Below are 25,262 nucleotides of genomic sequence, written 5' to 3' on the forward strand. Positions count from 1 at the left end.
CTTATGTACATAAAGATTTTCAGTTTCTACTTTGTAACTTACAATCTAGGTTTTCAGAACTATTCTTGGTCTTGGTGGCAATCATTTCTTTGTGAATAATTTATACTAGACTATTTTCAAGGAGTGGGAGATTAAAGATGACCCAAATGTCCAACTCTTCCAAGATGGTATTCTATTTCATCTGCTACCCCTCCTTCCATCAACTCCTCCCATCTCTTGGATATTCAGTTAGCTGCAAAGTCCCACAGAAACTCACAAAACTTAAACATTATATCTCAAGTGGTTTGGGGGATGTTCAGTCTCAAATCTGAATGCCAGGAAGAGGGGAACCACATTCAGAGTCCAGAGCTAGAAGCCAAAAATGTCCAGAGTCAAAGAAAGTCTTCTTGCTCTAGCCAAGGTCCAGTCAGAAAATAGAGGTATGGCTTTGATGGATTTGTGTGTGTGTGTCTTTTGCCTCTTAGCAGACCATATCCCCAAAGAAAGCAAAGGTAGTGCCACACATTGTAGTAAATTAGTCTGAAAGATGCCTTCAAGGGTAAAAGGGTATGGCTTGATTCACAGCCCCCACTAACCCCAAACTCACTGTCATTCAGTCACTATATCTATCTCAGCAGGCTTTCTAAGACAGTAATTACTTTTGGTAGTTGAAAACCTAACTGTCCCCCACCAAACAACGGGTGGTTTCAAACTGCTGACCTTGCAGTTAGCAACGGAGCATGGTCTTCATAATACCAGTGGTTCTCAACCTTCCTAATGCCGCAGCCCTTTAATACAGTTCCTCATGTTGTGGTGACCCCACAGCCATAAAATTATTATTTTTTAATCATTTTATTGGGACTCATACAACTCTTATCACAATCCACACATACTTAATTGTGTGAAGCACACTTACACATTCATTGCCCTCATCATTCTTTTTTTTTTGGTTTTGAACCTTTAATAAAAGTAAAAAAAAATGAAATGAATGCAAAAAGAACACAATATTGAAAACTTAGTATGAATGTGAATCTCACTAGATGTTCAACTCTGGTATAGTGCAAAGTTTGTTCATACTATCTTTTTTTGTTTTTTTTACAAACTCAAATCACTTTGGTTCATATGCTTGCTATAAAATATTGGCAAAGAGATTCTTTAGATTCACATTTTTAGCTACATTATTTCTAACATATAGATTTCTAGCTGCAGAGAAAGAAAATACTTGTTTGTGCGCCATCAAGTATGTTTTAAAAAATTCATCCATTGCATTCATCTAACAACATCTGGCTTTTCATAAAATGCTGACATGTTCATTGAGAAGTTTTTAATATAACTAATCATTTTCAATTTAGAAAATTTATAAGGAATAAGCCCAAAGTTCAGAACAATCCAAATGACAAATTGGCCATAACCTAAAGCTGCCTGCAAGGCAGCTTTCTCAAAGGATGAGCCAAACAATACAACAAGGACCATCACATGGAGAAAATCAAATACACTTACATCAACACTCACAGGCAAGTTATTCTCAATGTCCATTCTGCTGACCGGTGACCTCTATTTAAAAGGGACATCTTTTAATCAAGTCACTTTAACAAAATTGAAAACAAACTAAAAATATTTAAGTTGCATAATAAAAAAGGTAAGTTTCTAAGTGAAAATTCAAAGTTTGCTAAACCCACAAAACTGGAGTATTTTAAAAGGGCAGGGTTCAGTGGAAGGTACAACAGTAATGTAACTTTATAGTTGAGAGAAAGTATTGCTGACTTTTGTCTTCATGCAGCACTGAAATGAATGCAGAACCCCTCTTGAACGGCTCACACATTGAAAACAAAACAAAAATATAAATATTTAAGAGAATAGAAGGGTCAGATTGGTTTTTATATACATTGCACTTGAAGTTTAAGACCCAATACTTGCAAATTGGGTCTGAATGATCCATGCCATTAAATTAATACATTGTGCTCACCAACATAATTGACTATTTAGAAACGCCAAATGTTTAATATAGTGACATATGCACTCTTATTTTTACAAGGCAATCACAGATTGCAAATTCTATAGGGCTGTGGAGAAGAAAAAAAATCTCTGTCCTGGAGTATCAAAGAAACAAATCATTTTGGCGAAGATTGAAGTACACATCAGAGATGTATTCACTTTTAGGCAATGACAGATTTTAGGTACAATTTCATAAACTGAAGTGGAACTTTCAACACATCAATGTCGAACCGTGATGATTTATTGCCTTTTGCTTTCAGTAGGATTGTCCACACACGATCCCGTGACGAGGAGCTGCGTCCCTCAGTGTTCTTGAAACTCTCGCTTTCCGTTTGGGCTCCTGGAATCAGCTCTTCATTTTTCTCCACGCCCCCTCCCCACTCCTCCTCCCTCATGAACCCTTGATAACTTATAAATTATTATTTTATCGTATCTTACACTGCCCAGAGTCTCCCTTCACCCACTTTTCTGTTGCCTATCCCCCAGGGAGGAGGTTATAGGTAGATTCCCCTCCCTGGGGGATGGACAAGAGAAAAGTGGGATCTACATATAACTATAAAATTATTTTCATTGCTACTTCTAATGTTATGAATTGGGTGATCCCCGTGAAAGGGTCATTCGACCCCCCAAAGGGGTCGCGACCCACAGGTTGAGAACAACTGCACTATCCCCTCGGGGCTCCTGACTTAAAACCATTAGGTCTTAATGCTACACTAACCCTGTTCATTAGTGCAGTAGAGAACTTGCTCCAATATGGCACTATAGCCACAGAATTTCAAAGTATCACATACGAATGACTGCTGTTGGTGGTGGTGGTTGTGTTACTTGCTATCCAGTAGTTTGGGACTTCCATCATACACACAACAAACACTGCCTTGTTCTGCATGATCCTCAAATCTTTAATGCTAGAGTCTGTTGTTGCAGGGACTGTGTTGAACCTTCTTGTCAAGAGCGCTCCTCCTTTTTACTGCCCTTCTGCTTTACTCAGCATGATGTCCTTCTCCAGGGACTGGTCTCATATTAATTGGCCACAATTCAGTCCCCAAGATATTTTCTCAGCATTTTACTTTTGTCCTTAGTACTCCTGCTGTCTGACATGTCATTCTATGCCTACTGTTTTCTTGGTTAACACCTATACATCCTTTTGGTTTCAGTTCAATCAGATATTCAGGAAGTCTTCCCAATTCTCCATGATCTGAATCAAGTCAAACTTCCTGGAGACATATAGCATATGTGCACCACTCCATCATCGTACATTCATAATTGCCTCTTTGTGAGCATGTGTTATTCATCGATGATAAGTTCCTTGGAACAGGAACAATTTCTTCATCTTTGTAGCTCTTGTGTTGAGCAGGATGCCTACGATATCAGTCTACTTAATTCCCATTCCTGCTTTGTTTACCTCTCCAAAGGCTTGTTGAGAGAAAACTGCATAATTTTAAAAACTAATTCTGGCAGACCTCCTTGACTTGATAATTACCAGAACCTGGCAAACATATTTATTTTTATAATTGTTTGCTATTAAAAGCTTTTAAGTTCTAGAAAATAAATAAGAAACTAAGTAAAAAGTGAAATAACCAAAAGAGTAACTATTTTTCATATGTCCCTATTAGGAAATTCCAAACACTTTGTTTTATTCTGAAATGCCAAATTTTACTAAATTTGAGCAAAATGGTGTCTCTATTTATTAAATATATAATGCCTTTAATATTAGTATACATGTGACTTGTGATCCATTAAAAAAGATTGCTGGTCCTTAATTAGATATATTTTTATTTTAGTTGTGTACCTTAGAAAAATTCAGAAAAAAACCAACGATTTCTCCAAATGTTACCAATGTCGTAGGCATTTTTACAAAGTTAGTGTGTTTGTCAGGGTTGACTAGAGAAACAAATCCAAGACACTCATATGTGTATAAGAAAGAGCTTTGTATAAAAAAGTAATTGTATATTAAGAAAACATCCCAGCCTCATGTTGTGGTGAAACTCCGGCAGCGAGTCTTCGGGAAGCTGGTTGAGTCGAGACTAAGATGGCCGGTTTCTGAGTCACGTGGGGCTCAGCTCGGAATGGTTCTTCTGACCTTCTTTCCTCTACCAGCGTGGAGGAGCTCGATTCTTCCATTTCCCCTGCTGAAAGGACTGGTCAGCACCACTGCTGTCTACATCTTGCATGTCAGCTGCACCATTTTCTTGAAGATGCTGCTGCTTTTTCTCCTGATGTTCCTTCAAAATAATCTTCAAAGACTGGTTTCTTGGCCTTGGGAACCTCTCTTTCTTCCTCAGTGGGACACTAGAGTCTAAGGGGTTATGAAGGGTTGGCTCCTGATTCAAGTGGTGGCTGTTCATCCCCGAGGTGGCTTCTTTGGAAAGAACTGGCACAGGACCAACTGAGACCATCACAGGTTTGGAAGACTGCTTTGCATTCTGGGAATGCTGCTTTTTCTCCAATGCTGCGAGCATTCTGCCCAAATCCAGCTGAACTGGAATTTCACTCTTCGTTCTACTCTTTTGAAAATCATTCTGTTGTTGCTGTCTGGATTGGTATTTTATTGACTCTACTCTGTTTCTTCTTTCAGAAGCAACTGCCCAACTGGGGAACTCTTCAGCATCTTCAATCCCTGGTGGATCTTGAACGGTTAGGACTTCATATTTTGATTTAGATTTTTCTTTATTTTTCTTTCGCTTTCTTGAAACTTCATTTTGTTCAAGGTTGCCACTTTGTAAATCTGTGGACTTTTAAATTAGTTGAACACTATGTTTCTCTTTATTGTAGGAAGGATCAGAAGATAAAACTCCAGGAGATGCTGTACTAACCATTTTACAATCTGCTGCTGCAGCGACTGTCTGTAGGCTTTTCATGGAAGTAATGGTTTTAGTGGCTGGTGATAGTTCTGTAGACAATGTCTGCTGAACAACATGGCCCATTGGCGTCCAGGATAACTCTCTTGTATGTGAGGTTGAACTGTTGGCATCATTATCTGCTACTGATTGAGTTGCATTTTTAGTTTGACCACTACTTCACCCTTTGATTAGTGGACGGCTGCAGTCAAGTTCTCTGAACAATATTTTGTCTTAGGTTTCTTTACGGTGCCTGATTTAAAGCTAATTTCTGCACGAATGTGTCTATGATGGGGGCCTTTAGCTGATTTTATATCAGACTATATAGTTCTTCCAGCTCCTCTACTGTCAAACTTTGGCTCATTGTGAGCCTTTTCCTAAATAGGACCTTTAGTTTCTTGAGGGAGAGGACACACGCACCCCCCTTGGGGCTTAGTGACTTGTAACTTGGTGACAAATGGGTTGATTATATCATACTGGGAGCCAGGCACTGAACAAACATTTCATGTACACTCGAGGCTGATGTAACTATTAGGGGATAAATACTGAGGTGGGAAAGTTGAAGCTCCAAAGGCCATCTTTTCCGTATTTATTTTCTGCCTTCAGATTCTCGCTGGAGCCCCAGCACCTTGGTGGGTGAATCTGAGGGGGTCCAGCTGGGAGAAGCCAGGTGCCACCATGATGGCTGGCAGGACATAGTACTTCGCATTACTTTCTCTTGCTTTTCCCCCTTTTGTAGAGTATTTACTGAAGTCTGTTTTATTCTTAATGAATGCATTTGTCTCTTAACTGGAATGTTTTACAGACAAATTATGTCAGGAGCTAGTCTAGCATAATAATTGAGGATGAGGTAGACTTACGACTCAGAGTCTCAGTTCTGATTCCCATTCAGAATGTGCTGGGGAAAGTGCTTTCTGTGATTTGGGACAAAATTCCTTGGTGGGGTTTTATTTACCAGTGCAATTTCATCTAAAAATTGAGGAATGCTTTGCTTGCAGATCCAGCCCATAGTAGAGAGTATTACTGACTTATACAGATGGCTTATGCTCTGTTAAAATGAGCAGTTAAGAGACATACTCTCCCCTTACAGAAGGGTCTCAGGGAGGAAATGAGCCAGTCAGTGGGCAGTGTAGCAATGATGAAACATGCAACTTTCCTCTAGTTCCTAAATGCTTCCTCCCCACCGCTATCATGATCCCAATTCTACCTTACAAATATGGCTAGACCAGAGGATATACACTGGTACAGATAGGAACTGGAAACACAGGGAATCCAGGGTATATGATCCCTTCACAACCAGTGGTGAGAGTGGCCATACTGGAAGTGTGGAGGGAAGGAAGGGGGAACCGATTACAAGGAGCTACATATAACCTCCTCCCCTGGGGATAGACAATAGAAAACTGGGTGAAGGGAGATGTCGGACAGTGTAAAATGTGACAAAATAATTATTTATAAATTATCAAGGGTTCATGAGGGAGGGGGCAGGGGGAGAGGGAGGGCATAAAATGAGGAACTGATGCCAGGGGCTTAAGTGGAGAGCAAATATTTTGAGAATGATGAGGGCAACAAATGTACAAATGTGCTTTACACAATTGATGCATGTGTGGATTGTGATAAGAGTTGTATGAGTCCCCAATAAAATGATTAATAAAAAGAGAGACATACTCTTATGATATTTGAGATGCTGGTAATTTCTGTAAGATCTTAATTATTCTATTCCAAAGTCAATGCAGTGCATTTCCTCCTGCATATCATTTCCTGCTCCTTGCACATATTTGAAAAAAAAGAAAAGAAATGGGCATTGGGAAGATGGGATTTGGGGGAAGATGCCAAACTTTCTGTTATTAATTGACAAAGATATTTCAGATGCTAAATTTATATGACTTATTAGTTTTTTTAATTTTATCAATTATTGTGCCAGAGTTGTTAAAGTAATTGACAAGCTTTAACTTCTGATGATTACTTTTCTCTTCCTGAAGTGACCTTGATCATCACACCACGCTAGCTTTCAGTGTCCGATGTAACTGTCCTTCCTTGCTTCTGCTAGGCTAGTGTAAATGGAGGAGGGTCTTCTTTTATGTCCAGTCTTTCCTTTTTGGTGGTTCCGTTGACTTATCCGTCTTATTGATGACAGATTCGTCTAGGTCTGTCTGCGTCTGCTTCTCGGAAAGGGAGGATTTGGTTCTTTGATTCCGGTTTTTGTTTCTCTGATGATGTTTCACTTAGAAAGATTCAATACATTTTGCTTGGAATAGTGACGGGCAGATGAAGGCTTTAAAGGACATAGGGAGCATACTATTGTACTATACATAGCTCCCAGGATCACTGAGGGTTAGAACAGCAACAAGGAGAGATAAAGTTCCTTTGGCTTACCTACCCAAGTCAGAGTCACATGAAACATTCTCAGTGACCACAGATCTGGGAAGCCTTGCAATGCATTTCTCCTTTACCACCAGCCACAGAAGGGATCTGGAATATATCTTTCATACATGCACGTAATAAATGGAACTTTTCAAATATACAAGGTACACTCTTAAAAAATCGACACACACTACTTAAATAGAAAATTCACATCTGCTTCAAGACCAAAAAAAAATACATGAAAGAATAAGGATGTCAGCTTATAAATAAACATAGGCATCTTGTGCCACTTTGGGCCACATGGTTAGAAATCCCTTGAAATGGTGTGTGTTGACATACATTATACAACCAAAAAGCAAATCTTTGACTTAAACAGTTTTTCTCCTCCCTTTTGTTTTCCCATTTGGCTTAAGCTACTCTCCAAAAATCAGAAAGCATATTTTAAAAGCCTCATCTTTTATTCAGCAGTGCAGATGAAATCCTTGTCATATTTGGTAACACAGTCAAATAATAACAAGAGCTTTTTTTTACTTTGTTAATGATTAATTATTCATATGATTGATATAACAAAGTGAATGACAACCCTATTATTCTCCATAAAAGGACTATGGTATAAGTTCTTTTATAAGTCCTACAAGATTACCAAGTACTTGGGAAATTATTTAATACATCTTTCCTTTCCAACGAGTTAAGTCAACGGTGTTCCTCTATTACTTGCCACCTAGAATTACAAAAGAATTTGAAATTATTTGTAAAATTTAATTAATGCTTCTAGGATTTTCCATCACTCACCCTTTCAAATTTTTCCCCTCACAGATTATGTTTATGGGTGGGTTTTCTATACACTAATTTTTTTAATACAATGAACCCTAAGTTTATGTATTAAGCTGTTATTTCGTCTGTAAATAGAGTTTTCTGCATTTATGTTTTCAGCAATTTCTGTTTTCCCACAAGGACATCCTAATCCAAAGGCCTCTTATATGTTCTCATTCTTCTTTATTATTCTCTTTTTCATAATGTATTTTATAGCTGGCATTATAAAAGGTATTTTATGCATTTTCTTTACACTGATAGCATTTCTCCATGTTTATTTTCAAGTGAGAGATTTTATTTTCTTCTGTATCAATTATATTCTTTATTGTCTTCAATGTGTATTTTAATTCTTTATTTGCCTTTTTTGTTTTCCTTCTTTGCCACATCTAAATTAATTTAAAATTTTTATTTTAATGTTTTCAAGATCACACAGATATATTAATTTTGGATATACAAATTCTACTTTTTGACAATGTTCTTTTAATATTGATACTTTAGTTTATGAAACAGATCTTTAGTTTTTGTTTATTTAATGGGTTCTAGATTACACAAGATAAAATTCACCCTTCTAGAAAATTAGCAAGTTATATCATTTATATCACATTCAAGAAAATTTTGCTGAATATAATTAATAAAATGATTGCAGGAATACATTGACAGGGCATCACCAGAAATTGAAGCTGGATTCAGAAGAGGAAGTGGATTAAAGTTTCCATGGACTGAAAGCAGAGAATACTCGAAAGATATTTACTGTTCTCTTGATCATAGACTATGTGAATCATAACAAACTATAGGCAATATTTTGAAGAACAGGAATTCCAGAACACTTCATTGTATTTATATGGAACTTGTATACAGATCAAGAGACAGTTGTACTGTTAGAACAAGAGGATATGGAATGATTTAAAGGTGTGTCAAGGTTGTATCCTTTCACCATATATAGTCAATCTACGTGTTGCAAAAATAATTAGACAAGGTTGACTTTATGAAGAAGAATGTGAAATCAAGATTAGAGAAAGCTCATTCATTTGCCAAATGTAGATGATCCAACCTTGTTTGTTAAAAGTCAAGAAGACTAGATGTGCTTACCAAGGATGATAGTCTTAAATTTTAAATTACAAATCAATGTAAAGAAAAAAATTCTCACAATATGATCAATAAACAACATCATGAACAATGGAGAAAAGATTGAAGATGTCAAGGGTTTTATTTTACCTGCATGGAAACAATAGTCAAGAGATCAAGTGACATATTGCTTGGAGCAAATTTGCTACAAATTTGCTACTTCTTTAAAGTAATAGAGAGGAAAGCTGTCACTTGGAGGACTAAGGTGCTACTGACCCGAGCAATGGGATATTTTCAATTGTATCATATGCATGTGCAAGCTGGATAATGAATATGGAGGACTACAGAAGAATTGATCTAAGCATTGAATTATGGTGTTAGCACTTAATACTGAATGTACCATGAACTGCTTGGCAAGCCAATAAGTCTCTGTTGGCAGAACCACCACCAGAGTGCTCCTTAGAAGAGAAGGTAAAGAGATTTTGTCTCAGGAACTTTTCCCATGTTGTGAGGGGGGCAGGGGGTGTCTTTCCTTGGAAAAGATATCATGGTTGTTACAGAGCCAGCAAAAAAAGAAGAGACACATCGACAGTGGCTGTGGCAACAGGTTCAAACCTAACAGCAGTTGTAGGATGACACAGAGCTGGGCAGTGTTTAGTTCAATAGTACATCAGGTTGCTGTGGATTGAAACCAATTTGATGGCACCCATCCCCAACAACAGGTGTATAATCACATGGCTTTTGCCAAATTCCTGCAATTACTGAACTACTACTACAAACACAATCCATTAATCATAGGTGATTTCAATTCAAAGCAGATTAAAATTAAAACAAGTATGTGAGAACCAAAAAAAGCATTGGATGCAGCCCAATTGAATTTTGGAGACTATTTTAAGAATACATTTGGCACCCTGAATGCTAATGTCTTCAGAAAAATGGTGGATGATATCAAGGATATTATATATAAATTTTTAAAAGGGTCGTTAAAAATGACAACAAGAAGAAAAGAATAAAGTGTATGTTAGAACAGATTCTGAAACATACTCTTGAATTTAGAGAGGGTAAACTGAACATAAGAAATTATGAAGTAAAAGAACTGAACAGATTTCAACCAGTAGCTCAAGAAGACAAAATAAAGTCTTATAATGAGATACTAATTGAAATGCATCAACAAGTTGATGAAACATTTGTGTTTTATTGACTATGCCAAGGCATGAGACTGTGTGCATCAAAACAAACTATGGGTAAACTTCTGAAGAATTGCAACTCCTGAACATTTGATTGTGCACATGAAGAACTTGTACATGTATCAAGAGGTAGTTGTGAGAATAGAACAAGGGGATAGTACATGGCTTAAAACCGGGAAAGGTGTGTGACAGAGATGTATCTTCTCATACTTGTTCAATCTGTATTCTGAGCAAATTATCAGAGAAACTGGATTATATGAAGAAGAATGTGGCATCCGGTTTGGAGGCAGGCTGTGTTAGTCTGGATAGACTAGAGAAACAAATTCATGGCCACTCATGTGTATACGAAAGAGATTTATATACAAGAGCAATTGATCATTGAGAAAACATTCCAACCCAGCCCAGTCTAAGACCATAAGTCTGATATTAGCCCATAAGTCTGATATTAGCCCATAAGTCTGATATCAATTTATAAATTCCTCTTCAGCCTCACGAAACACATGCAATGAAGCCAAATGCAGGACAATCACAAGCCAGTGGATAGAAAGTCTTTGGATCCAGTGGCCATGTAAGCATCTCAGTGCTGGCAGCAGTCTGTACATGACTTCTCCAGCTTCAGAGGTCTGGTTGCAGCCTTGTGGCTTCTCCGGCTCAGGGTACTAGGGTAGTTTTGTATGTCTTGTCAGCAGCATTGTCTCCCAGAGAATGGCAAAGAGAATTGTCTCTTGCCTCCAAGGAGGAAGTACTGTAAGGTCTCTCTCTCTCCTGGCTAGATTTCAGCCTCGGTCCTTGGCTCCGCACGAGAAAGATTTCACGCCGAAGCCGGGCTCGTGATCCAAGAGAATTTAATGAGAGTTAAAAGAAGTTTCAGGTTTTATGCGGCACCATAGGATTCCTTTGACCATGTAGCCTGGCAGAGACTGCCCCAGGTCACGCAAGGATCTCTCTCCTCCCATGAAGACGACCAGACCACCCAAGCAAGAACCTCTCCCTCTCGGTTCCTGCCTTTTTAAGGGTTCCCGGGGGAGGCGTGGTGAACGACCCTAGGTAGATCCCTTTGGCTGAATTGCAGTCACCTGGCCCAGGTGGGCTGCTCCAGGTGTAACGCCCATCTGGGCCCACCGGCGGGAAAATCCAGCTTTGTCCTTTGCTGGCTCTCCTGGGCATGCGAAAATGGACTTCCCAATTCCCTAAACTAAGCTGCCTAACAGTACCAGATTTCCCAGAATTCTCATGAGTAGGCTATGCCCATGCAGAGGCCTCATTAGCTATGATCTGATTGAAAAGCTAGAGTCCATCCCTTAATCCTCAAATGGACAATTATATATCTACCACAGACCACATGTCAATTTGACAGTTTCACATAGCTCTGTTACCATATATAATTTTCAAACAAACAATAATGAAATCATATCTGTACCTAACAGGATAAAACTGAAATGCATACAATTCAATATGCACCACCCTCATTTAAACAGTCATTTTATAAATGAACAAAACCAAACCATCCTATGCCTAACAATTGCAGTTAAGTAACACTACACCTTGATCCTATAATTCTATAACTATATTCCCCCAACTATGAAAGTTTGTAAGCCAACCACTTCATGCCTTTATCCCCCAATTTGGGTATCCAACTCTATACTACCCACTTACACCAACCCAGTGCTCTCAGGAGACAATCACACTCTCCAATGTGAAGAATCTTCATTCAAGTTGGAATCTTGTGAAATCCACATCCATAAGCAACAACAAATCCGGACAGGCCATCCATAAAGTCAACAGCAATATGCACCAGTTCACAGGCTCAAAAATCTTCTCTTCATCTGGTCGGGTTCTGGTCAACTCAATGAGGGCCGCCTCTCTTTGTCTCACTGGGGCATCCATTGTTCGCCTTGCCTGAGACCATGGCCCCATCACAAATTCTCAACAGCCTTTGCCCCTGGTGCTAGGTCATGAACTTCAGACTAGTCAACCCACTCTTGTCTTCCCCTCTAGTTCCTGTAAACCAGGTCCACGGATGTCAGCCGCCAAACTCAACCCATCTCTCTATTGCTGCATTTCTCCCACTTCCAAATGTTCAGTCCTAGAGAGAAGTTTTCTTTATGGTTTTATATTTTTTCCTGCTTCCCACAAAATCCTCTAGAGTTCAAAGTTCAAATCCAAAGAGTTCCCTTTTTCCTTTAATCTTGCCCTTAGGCAGATCTCTTGAAATGCAAATATCCTGAGTACTCCAAATCACTGGGTTGGGCTTATCTTTTCAGAGCCTTCTTTGTGTCCTAATCATACTTCCTCAAATAATTTCTTTCAACCATTTTACCAATAACAATAAGCAGAAGAAATCAGTACAAATAAAGGATAATCAGATACAAAACTCCACCCCTACACCCTTAATCCTCAAATTGAGAAACGATTATGACGCAAACTTGCTTGTTGAAAGTGAGGAGGTTTGAAGCACTTGCTGCTGAAGATCAAGGATGGATTACAACTGTATGGATCACAAATGTATGGATTGCAACTCAATGTAAAGACCAAAATTTCACAACTGGACCAATAGGTAGCATCATGATAAATGGAGAAAAGGTTGAAGTTGTCAAGGATTTTGTCTTGCTTGGATCTACAATCAATACTCACAGAAGCAGCAGTCAAGAGATCAAAAGACACTTTGCTTTAGGAAAATCTGCTACACAAGACCGCTTTAGGGTATTGAAAAGTAAGGGTGCTACTTTGAGGACTAAGGTGCACCTGACTCAGACCATGATATTTTCCATTGCCTTATATGATGTAAAAACTGGACATTGAATAAAGAAGACCAGAGAGAAATCAATGCATTTTTATGGTGGTGCTGGAGTAGAATACTGACAGTACCATTGGCTGCTGAAAGTACAAACTGATCTTTTTTTTTTTTTTGGAAGAAGTATAGTCAGAGTGCTTCTGGAGGCAAGGATGACATGTTGGACATGTTAGGAGAGACCAGTCCCTGGAGAAGGACATCATGTTTGGTAAAGTAGAGGGGCAGTGAAAGAGAGGAAGCCCCTCAAGATGATGGACTGACACCATGGCTGCAACAATGGGCTGAAGCCTAGGGATAATTGTGAGATAGATGCAGGACAGTGTGGTGTTTCACTGTGTTGTGCATAGCATTGCTATGGGTTAAAAAAAAAGATGACACCTACCAATTATAACAAAACAACAGTGAAATATGCATAAACTTGGAGTTAGAAAACCAAATGCGAGAATATGCATAGCATTTCTCAAGCTAATAAAACTGAGGGAAAATTCATGCTTTGATGTGTACTTCCATGTGTATATTGAAAGGTTCAATGGCCAAGATATTGCACAGTGCAGGAAGTATCAAGGGGAGGTGAAAAGAATAAAGTCACTGTACCTAAAAAATTGGCCAGTACTCAACCATCTGATGAGGTAGCATATGACCATGAACCCGTGGTATTGAAGGAAGAAGCCCAAGATTTACAGAAGGTTTAAAAACACTAACCAACAAAATTAACAAACAAGCAAGCAAATATAAAAGACAAACAAAAAATAAATACACAAGTCTTGAAGAATTGATGTAATGCCAATTGAAATGTTTCGGCAAGTTGTTGCAATGCTGGGAATGTTCACTCTTCTTTGCCAAGAAATTTGGGTAACAGCTGCATGGCCATCTGATGGAAAGAAATCCCTATTTGTCCCCATCGAAAAGAAATATAATCCACCGGAATGCAGAAAGTATCAAATAATATCATTAATATGATAGCAAAACAAAATTTTACTGAAGATACTTAAAAGAACAGTTGTACCAGTACATAGCTAAAAACAAACACAAAATCAAACTCACTTTCAAGTTGATGCTGACTCCCAGTTACCCCAAAGGGCAGGATAAACTGCCCCTGTAAGGTTCTGAGACTGTGATGATTTACCAGAGTAGAAAGCTTCATCTTTCTTCCCTGGAGCAACTGCTGGTTTCACACGGAGAACATTGCAGCTAGCAGCCCCGCTGGTCACTACCCTAGAGAAAAAGCCTTGGAATGAGGCAGATCATCATTGATGCCTGTTGGATCATGGTTAAAACTAGTGAATATCAGAAAGTTATTTACTAGTGTTTTTTTTGACTACCCAAAGGTTGTATGTATTATAACAAACCCATTGTTAAGAATGGGGATTCCACTGTGCTCATGAAGACCCTATACATAGCAAAGAGGCTATTATTAAACAGAAAAGGGAGTATTTATGATTTAATATCTGAAAAATGTGCATAAGGGATACATACTTCCATCCTATTTATTCAACCTATATGCGAAGATGTATTAATGATGTGCAACATGCAGATGGCACAATCTCGGTTACTGAAGGTGAAGAGGACTTGGAGTATTTGTTGATGAAAGTTAAAAAAATTCAGTTTTTAGTATGGATTGTATTTCAATATACAGAAATTCAAATTTTCCAGAAGTAGATCAATAAACAACATCCTGATAAATGGTTAAAATATTGACTTTGTGAAGTGTTGCATTTTTCTAAGCTCTCTAATTTATGCACATTGAAACAGAAGCCATGAATCCAAATGATGTATTGCATTAAGCAAATCTGCCTTAAAGGATCTCTTTAAAGTGTTGAACAACAAAGATAGCACTTTCAGGATTACCTTTCATCTGACTGAAGCCATGGCATTGCCATGCACCTCATATGCAGGTGAAAACAATACACTGAATAAGGAAAAGCAGAGAAGAATTAATGCACTTGAATTCTGCTGTTGCTAAAAGTCATTAAACAAGTCATGGATTGCCAGAGAAGAAATAAATCTTTGTTGGAAGAAATGCAAGGACGGAGAGACTCGCGCACTTTGAACATGCCATCAGTAGGAATCAGTGCCTATAGAAGGATATCATGCTTGGTAAAGTAGAGGGTCAGCAAAACAGAGGAAGATGCTTAGGAAGATGCATTGATGGGCTCAAACATTGCAGTTGTTTTGAGGATGGCTCAGGACCTGTTGCACACAAGGTCGTTATGAGTCAGAATCAATTTCATTGTGTGTGTATTTTCTAAGTACTCCGTCCTATGCTATGGCTTATTTCCCCCCCCCCCCCCCATTTTTCACTATTGCATGGCAGTCCATTAGCTTCGAATTCCATTTTATCATGAACTTTTTGAAGCTCCTTCCTACTTCTCAAGATAGAACTATTTAATTTGATGAAGTCCAATTTAAGAAGAGGTGAGGTATCAAAGAACAAAAATCATGTGAGTGAGGGGGAGTGCAGGGTAGAGACTCAAAGCCCATCTGTAGGCAAATGGACATCCCTTTGTCGAAAGGTTGCCGGGAGGAGATGAGCCAGTCAATGTGTATTGTAGCAATCATGAAACACATAACTTTCTTCTAGTTCTTAAATGCTTCCTGCCCCTGCATTATGATGATCCCAATTCTACCTTACAAATCTGGCTAATCCAGAGGATGTACACCAGTACAGATAGGAACTGGAAACACAGGAAATCCAGGACAGATGATCCCTTCAGGACCCAGTGGTGAGAGTGGTGATATCAAGAGGGTGAAGGGAGGTTGGGGAAGAAGGGGGAACCGATTACAGGGATCTACATAACCTCCTCCCTGGGTGATAGACAACAGAAAAGTGGGTGAAGGGAGATGTTGGACAGTGTAAGACATGACAAAAGTAATAATTTATAAATTATCAAGGATTCATGGGGGTCGGGGAAGGGGAGAATGAGGAGCTTGTATCAAGGGTTCAAGTAGAAAGCAAATGGTTAGAGAATGATGGCAACAAATGTACAAATGTGCTCGACACAATGAAGGTATGTATGGATTGTGAAAAGAGTTGTATGAACCCCACATAAAATGATTTTAAAAAAATGGTTATCCTCATACCTGTTGATATGAACATAATGATTTTACTTTTTATCCTATTAATATATTCAATTTATTCATTAAGTTCTAAATGTTAAGCAACTCTACGTACTTGGAACAAATTCTACTGTTCATGACTTAAATATTGTTCAAGTCTACTATTTATTAAACTGATAGAAAGGATATTGGCATTCATTTTTTTGGTAATTTTCCTTCCAGATTTTGATATCAAGATTATTTTGACTTCAGAAAATAAGTTCAAAAGTATTTTCTTCTGCAATGTTTTCTTTAGAAATTTGTTTAGGGATAATATTTTTTTCTAAGGTTTGATATATTTAGCAGAAGGATTTTATTTATAGATTTGATTTCTTTAACAGATAATTTACTGTTGATGCTTTATATTTCTTCTTGTGTAAGTTCAATCAATTTGGGATTTTCAATGAATATACATTTTTGATGATTTGTTAAATTTGGCATAAGGTTTTATTTTATAATAATTCCTTGTTTAACATCTTCATAATGTATAGGAATATTTTATTTTTCATTTATTGTTGGTGGTGCTTTATTTTCTACTAATCTGTCAGTCTATAGGGTTATTAATTTTGTTATTTTTTAAAGAAAAAATCTTTATTTTAATAGATTTTTATCAGCTTGTCCATTGACATGTTATTAATGTCTTCATTTTTCCTCCTCCAACTTAATTTATTACATTGTCTTTTTGACCCTATATTCATATGATGAAAGTTTAGGCAGCCTAATTTGAATTACATTTGCTTTGTAATAAAAGCATTTAAAAATCGAATGTATCCTGCACACACTGCTCTAGCTCTATCCCGCAATATGTGTAGTCACAGTATTTTATTATCACTTACTTGAGTTATTTTACAATTTCAATAGTTATTTTTTCACCCTAAATGATTTTGAAGGTTTAGAATTATATTTCTTATTTTAAAATATTCTTATATTTCAGGTATTTTGAAATTATTGACATATAATTTAAATTTATTGTTATGCAAAGGTATTCTTAATTCCAATTCTTTGAAATTTACTTCGCTGCTGTTTTAAAGGCTGCCATATGGTCCATCATGGTAATATTTCTTAATAACTTTTATAGAAAGTATGTTAGTAGGTATAGGGTTCTTTAAAATATACTTTAAGATGATTTTCTTGGAATATTTACTAGGTTTATTATGTCTATTTATTCAATCAATTACTAAAACAAATATTAAAACTATTACAATTATGTATTTTTATATCTCTTTAATTTTATGATTATTTTATGGTTTTTGAATTTGTGATATTTGGTGTATTCCTATTTAGAATTTTATATATTCTTGATAAACTTTTATTATTATGAAATAAACCTCTATATATTTGATAATATTCTGTCTTTTATAATCGACATTATATGATATTAATATAGCCAGTACAGCATCCTTATAGTGTATCCTTTCACTATACTTATTGGATTTATATGCTGAGCAAATCCAAGAAACTGGAATATATGAAGAACAAGGCATCAGAATGGTGGCTAATTAATATAGATGATTAAGGTAGCTTTCTGGAAAGTGAGGAGGACTTCAAAGTGTTTGCTGATGAAGATCAAGGACTGGAGCCTTGGATTACAATTGAAGTATGGATTACAACTCAATGCAAAGAAAATTAAAATTCTCACAAATGGAACAATAGAAAATATTATAAATGGAGAAAAGATTGAAGTACTCAAATATTTCAATTTGCTTGGATCCACAATCTGTGATCATGGAAGCAGCGGTCAAAATATTAAATGACATTGTCTTGGGAAAATCTGCATCAAACCTTTTTAAAGTGTTGAAGGTAAAGGGTGTTATTTTGAGGATTCAGATGTACCTGATCCAAGCCATGGTGCTTTCAACTGCCTCATAAACATGTGAAAGTTGGATAATGAATAACATAGATCGTAGAAGAATTGATGCATTTGCATTATGGTATTGGTGGCGATAGTGACAGCATCATGGACTACCAATCTGTCTCGGAAGAACGACCAAAAACCTCTCTGTCAGAGTAGAAATGCCGCTGTGGGATTCTGAAGCTGTGAATCTTTACAGGAGTTTGAACTGCTGACCTTGTAGTGAAATGCTCCTTAGAAGTTAGGATGACAACACTTCATTTCAAGTTCTGTGAACATGTTAACAGAAGAGATTGGCCCTGGAAAAGAGATCGTGCTTGGTAAAGTAGAGGAAGTGGTCAGCAGGAAAAGAAGACCCTTGATGAGATGGGTTGACGTAGTGGCTTCAACAATTTCCTGGAGCATAGCACCAGTTGTGAAAGTGCTGCAGGATTGGATGCTGTTGCAGAGCTAAGTTGGTGGAGCTTAAGCAGAGAAACAGCAACTGTTGAACCTCGGAAAGAAAGGTCTGACAAATACTTCGAAAACTCCAGCCACTGAAATGGAGCATGTTTCATCGTAAGTCAGACTTGATTTGAAATTATGGTGGTTATTAGTTGTGAGAGCAGCCTCATATCTGGATGGATCCTAAGGGACAGTTCTGTAATTGAAGGGAAGAAATTAAGAGACAGACAAAAGTCTCGGGTACTCACCTCCACCATGGCATCAGGAGCCAGGTGTGAGCAGAGAGAGAGAGAATATATTCGTAGCATCAATTTACAAAGTCTTGGGGCATGCAAGGCCCTCTAAGTACAGGTAACCATATAGTTAACAAAGTGGGCCGTACCCTAACCCTAGAGGTGTCTGACTTCATTGGAGGAATGACCTAACCTCAGTGCTGGGGGCAGCTAAGGGGAATTGACAGTCTTCTGAGGAGGGAGAGCAATTGCAACATAAGAGCAGGGAGCTTTACCTGTTTATCCTAGAAATATAGCGTTGGACCAGATAGCAATCAGCCATGTGTTTGTAGGAAGTAACTTTAAGGTAGCAGTATTAGGGGATGATATTGTTGGGATTAGTTTTAGTTATGAGAATGTGATTAGGTCTCGTGTCTAACTCACAAGTGCAAAGGCCTCCTTCCACCTAGAATCCTGGCCTGCCTAGCTTCTTAAAATATGAGAATAAAGAATTTGTGCACATACATTATTCCCGTTCCTCACTTTCCCACAATCAGACAACTCCCTGTTCCAGATGGGCATACTTATTTTACTGTATAGAAAGCCAAGAGTTACTTTTTAACTGAGTGGAGGGAATAGGACAGAAAGACAGAGTGTAGCAGCTGATGATAATGATGGTATCAATGCCAGGTGGGAAGGAGAGGTTGGAGAGACTGAGAAATATATTGGACGGCAAGCATGATCATTTGATGACTTCAAATGTGTTCCTCATGGAATTTTGGCATGAAGCCAGTTCTCTCTCAGAAATCCATGCTTTTGAAAGGTTACATAAGAAACAGCAAGGGATGAAGGGACACTTGTACCGAAGGTCATGTTAATTGACTCAACCATGCTCATCCATAGGATAGAAACATCAAGGGGAAAAAGTTTTAAATAAAAATAGTATTTTCTAACCAGAGAGTTGTGTTCTGCCAACATCTTAACTGCTCTCTATATTCCATGTAGTCTAATAGATTGATACAATAAACCAGTACAGGTTAGTTTCCAGCTGCTCTCTGAGTCATGTTGATTCAGACTCATGGTGACCCCTACTGTGCAGAGTAGAACTGCAAGGTTTTGACCTTGGAAATCAAATCATCAGGTCTATCTTTCAAGGTACCTCTGGATATGTTTGAACTATTAGCCTTTTGGTGTGCCAGGGAGTGCTTACCCATTCAGGGACTAGCAGCTGTCCAGCATTCACAATTAAATAATATTGAATTGAAACACAGTCTCTTAGTCTGATGCCCACATTGTCTCTACCAGGTGATGCTCCCATCCTATTTTGCTAACATTACAACATAGCCTGGGACTGAATTGCACTTCCTGTAAGAATTCTTATTATCATACAGTTATTTAAGCAAATCTGAAAAGTGTTGATACTGTGAGAAGTCTGGAGAGCTCGTTAAACCAGAAATATGCTGCATTGGAGAAACTTGCTAAGCAAATTTTCAAGGCTCCTTGGCATCAACAACCTGTGTCCAAGCCAGAAAGCGTGTTTATTGAGATTGGTAATTTGTACATCTGCATTTTTTCACACCCATGGCCTTCAAATATGCCAGCGTATGTCAAAAATATAGTTCTAATTAGGTTTGGAAACAACATAGGGGAAATCTTCCAGTCTGGAACTGTATTTTAGTATAGAAAATATTTTTCTTTGAATAATCTACAAATAGAATTTTAGGTTAATGTAACAGCTTCAGTTTACAACACTGCCATCTGCAATTTACTACACTTCTGCAAATCAGAAAGAGCAAGAAGTGTTTTTTTTAAAAAATAGTGAGTTCAGAAAGTGATTTCAAAAATACCCTGGGAAGAGAAATGAAATTTTTGATGTTGTCAATATGTTGGCTCTATACATGTCTAGAATCTCGTGTATCGTCAGTGCATCAATTCTGACTCACAGAGATTCTATAGACAGGGTAGTACTGCTCCTTTGGGTTTTTGAGACTGTAAATCTTTTAGGAGCAGAAACTTTATCTTTCTCTGGCTGAGTGGCTGGTGGGTTTGAACTGCTGACCCTGTAGTTAGCAGTCTACCTCATAACCCATTACACCAAGCACATGTTAATTAATTAGATTTATTTTTTATGTCTGCATCAATCTTAATGAAAATATAATAACTCCCTTTAACATTCTACTTCTATCTTGATTGATGGTGATGCATAACAGGTACAGAGCAGTAGATAATTTTCATCATATCTTAAGGCATATGAGAGAGAAATGTCAACACTTCAATAGGTAACTAAGAGCATTATCTGCATATGAAAAGATGGATGAACATACAATTGGAAGGATGTGAAGGACAATGAAGAGTGTGGAATGATATCTTCCTATTGAAGAGCTTTATTATTTATTATTTGACATGTAAGTCAAAATGTAATGCTGTGAAATCATAGAAAGTTTTACTAAGCAAATTGTCAAATCAGAGTCTATATTATTTCTTGGCTTATCCTCAGTTTATGTCTGTAAACTTCTGATGGCGGCCGTGTTTCCACCCCTCTAACCCTTCCTAGAAGAATTCTGTGCTGTTTGATTGACATCATGTCAAAACACCAGGTTGGGTATCCTCAAAGGATGCAAATTATATACCTTTTCAATGTTCTTTGAGTTTTCGAAAATAAAAGTGGTATGGTAGATGGAGTAATTTTCTCAATTGGACAGCTGTTGCTATCACTGACCAATGAGCAGGGTTTGCTGTCCTGAAACAATTTCTCAGAATATTTTTCCTGGCTTTTTCCACACCAACTCAGGTTTCCACTTAAAAAATCAACTCATTTTTCATAGGAAACCTCCATGACTATCTTGTGTCTTTCAAGAAAATCTATTAAATTTAATTGTTTTGAATCCAAAAATATTTGTTGCCGTATACCTCTGAGCTGATCTCTGCCTTAAATTCAGCAGGCTCAGCAAATCCCTTCAGAAACCCTTTGAAAAAATTTTCAAACAATTTTATTGGAATATAATTCACATATTATATAATTCTCCCATACAAGAGGACACCCAATGGTGTGGCCTAGTGAGGTTCTGTCTGGTCACAGTGAATTTTTTTGTACAAGCAGTTTCACGGGAACCTCATTTTTTGTGATGGCCAATTTATGAGAACAGCATTCAGCTGTGGCATTTTGTTTCCTGCTTGGGAAAATGCTGCAGAAACTGTTGTGATGCTGAACACAGCTTACAAGGACAGCGCTATGAGAAAAACTCAAGTGTACGAGTGATTTTCACATTTCAAAAAAGGTGAAATGTCGATTGATTTCAAACCTCATTCTGGATGTCAGTCAACTCCCCGAACAGATGAAAATATCGACAAAATCATGCACTTGTGCTCAAAGGCCAATGAGGAAGACTGATGATGGACTATCAACAAGATGGGGAGACTATATGGACTATCCTGGAGCTAGCTCAGTGCATTTTAATGGAAGATTTGGGAATGAGAAAGGTCATTGTGGAATTTGTGCCTCAGGTTCTGATTGACCAGGTAAAAAAAGCAACAAGTGGAAACACGCCATGCTTTGAAAGAACAGGTCTGCAATGACCCAGATTGGTTTTCCATCATTCCTGGTGAGGAGACATGGTGCTACTTTTAGGACCCCAAAAGTGAACATCAATCAAGCCAGTGGAAGATACCATTATCACCTCACCCCAAAAAACTCATCAAGTCAAATCAAATATCTAGATGATGGTCTTTTTTCTTTTTAAATGTTAGGGGGATAGTACATTTGGAGTTTGTCCCACCAGGTCAGGCTAGTCAAGCTTCCTATTTTGAGGTTCTGAAAAGATTGCATAGCAGTGTGTGACCAAAAAAGCCCCAATTTGTGTCACATGGGAGACTGGTTTTGCTACCACGACAATGCACCTGCTCACACAGACATCACAATGAGCTGGTTTTGGCAAAACAACAACAAAACCCAGCATTCCTCGTTTGCCCTATGTACTTACTCACCTGCTATCTCTTTGCAACTTCTTTTTGTGTCCAGGAGTGAAGAGGGACATGAAAGGAGGGCAATTTGACTACACAGAAGAGGTGAAGAAAAAATGAGGGAAGTGCTGTGAGCCATCCAAACAAATAGGTTTGAAAAATGTTTCCAAGAATGGAATTGCAGATTTGATAAATGCGTTAAGTTAAATGGAGAATACTTTGAAGGAGATAAGTTTGTTTTGTAAAAAAAATTAAGTATACAGCTTTGAAGAAAATGTTTTTTGGGGTACACCCACAGATTGTATAATCACATCAGGAGTTGTACAATCATCACCACGATCAGCTTTGGAACATTTTCTCCATTCTTGGACTCATTGTTATTATCCCTCCAACCACCTATACCTTACCCCCAAGAAGCATTAATCCAATCAATGGATCTATAGATTTATATATTATGAATTTCATATACAGAAAAAACATTAAACCAAAACAAATAACAGTAACAAAGTAAGACAGAATATCAACCTCAATTGAAAAGAAAGCAGAAAATATTAAAAACCTAGAAAAATTAAAAATGGATCATAATGGATATCCAATGATGAGGTACTAAATTTTAACCTAACGGTATCTGCAATAATTCACTTTCCAATGCATTCTACATGATAGCAATGTTATTTATATCCCTGGTCCATGGTCAGAGAGGATTCATCAGAGGCTGATTCCGGGTGTATTTCCCCTTCACTGTTTTAAAATCTTGAAACAACTTTAAATGGGTCCAGAGGAGAACAAATGACAAGCTATTATATTAACCTACCTACTTTTCCCATAATCGACTTTATAATGCTCTCTGTCTGATAACATGACTACTAACATCTGTGGGAAGCCGCAGCTCTCGCCGCCATTACAAGATGGCGCCGGGCAGTCAGGGCGGTGGCCCATTAAGTGGTAAACAACCACTTGAGGCATGCGCACTGCTTAGATGACTTAGTCACAACTCCACCCTGGAGTATGCAAACGAGGGTTCTGGCGAATGCACCAATCAATGCATGGCACGTCCCCGTAGAGCGTATAGCAGCAGTAGTTTGGGGCTTCGGGGTCTTCTATCTGCTTCAGCAATCGAACCCAACAATAAAACGCTTGTGGAAGAATCCTGTTGTGGCGCGTCCTTCTTGCTGGCGAGACGTGGCGGGCGACAATTGGTGCCGAAACCCAGAAACTCACGACCACCTAAGGCACGAGCGGAGACCCCCTGTTACCAGGGAGGATTCAGAACCACACGGCGTGGGCTGCAAAGGTAAGTTCTGAGAGACATGAGCCTGAACGATTGCTAAAGCCGCGAACTGGTGTATGCGCTCTAATACTTCCGCTTTCGGTTTCAACGGCGGACAGCCTACCGCTTAATATGGGGAACGCAGCAATAAAGACCATGGTTACAGCGCTTGATGCTTTATTAAGGAAGTCAATAAAAGCATGTATTGAGGATAAAGAGTGTAGACAGCCATTACAACAGGGACAGCAGGCGTTGGAGGACGTTCAGGAAAGCATGTCAGAAACAGAACGGGACGAGTCTAAAGAGACTCGGAAAAGGCAGCACAGAGCTGCCAAAAAAGAAGAAACTCCGCAGGTAGAATTAGGGGAGGAAGCTGATCAGCAAAAGAAAAACTGTACCCACCATTCGGAGCCTTTATATCCGTGGCCAGAATTAGAACTCTTGGAACTATCAGAGGAGGAGGAGGAGGAGGAGCAGTTAGAGGAGGCAGCTGCTCGTTATGAAGAGGGTCGATATGACGCATTACAAGCAACCGAAGGAGGGCAGTATAGTGCTCTACGGAAGACAGCTGTGAGCCCATCAGCACCGCCTCCTTATAAGGAAAACAGGCAGAAAGGGTGTGGCTACTCTTTTTGCCCACCCAATACCCGTAGAGCAATTCAACAAATGTATCCAGTATTTGAGGACCAGAATAATGCTCGTTATCATACACCCGTAGAACACAAACAAGTGAAGGACTTAGCTGAAGCTGTGAGAGCTTACAGGGTAAGCGCAAATTATACTCAATCTCTAATTGAAAGGCTTACAGGCCATGCTATGACTCCTGCCGATTGGACATTTGTAACAAAAGCAGTATTGACTACAGGACAATACTTGGAATGGAAATCTTTATGGCAGGATTTATTAACAACTCAGGCTAGAGAAAATGCTGCGGCAGGGCAGCCAGCATGGGATTTTGAAATGCTTACAGGGAGGTGGGTTAATAATCAGACAGCATATCCATTGCAAGTAAATCAGCAAATAAATTCTGCTGCAAGCAAGGCATGGAGAACTTTACCTAATAAAGGAGAGGTTAGGGGCAACTTAACAAAAATTATACAGGGACTTACCGAACCTTTTTCAGATTTTGTGGCATGAATGTTGGAAGCAGCAGGAAAAATTTTGGAGATCAAGACACAGCCATGCCTCTCATTGAGCAGCTAGTTTTTGAGCAGTGTACTAAAGAATGTAGAACAGTTATAATGCCATGGAAGTCCAAAGGATTGCAGGCATGGATGAAGGCTTGCAGGGAAGTTGGCGGTCCTTTGACAAATGCAGGACTGGCTGCTGCAGTATTGGCGGCCCAAAAAGGAGGTCCATTAAGATGCTTTCAGTGTGGTAAGGAAGGACATATTAAA

The 25,262-nt window shown here is 38.4% G+C and overlaps 1 pseudogene; it reads right to left on the reverse strand.

Moving 5' to 3' along the window:
* Positions 1 to 3,943: 3,943 nt before the first annotated feature.
* LOC142452488 (selenocysteine insertion sequence-binding protein 2-like) lies at positions 3,944 to 24,023 on the reverse strand (annotated as a pseudogene).
* Positions 24,024 to 25,262: the final 1,239 nt, after the last annotated feature.

The sequence above is a fragment of the Tenrec ecaudatus genome, chromosome 7 (genome assembly GCF_050624435.1).
Source record: "Tenrec ecaudatus isolate mTenEca1 chromosome 7, mTenEca1.hap1, whole genome shotgun sequence".
NCBI lineage: Eukaryota > Metazoa > Chordata > Mammalia > Afrosoricida > Tenrecidae > Tenrec > Tenrec ecaudatus.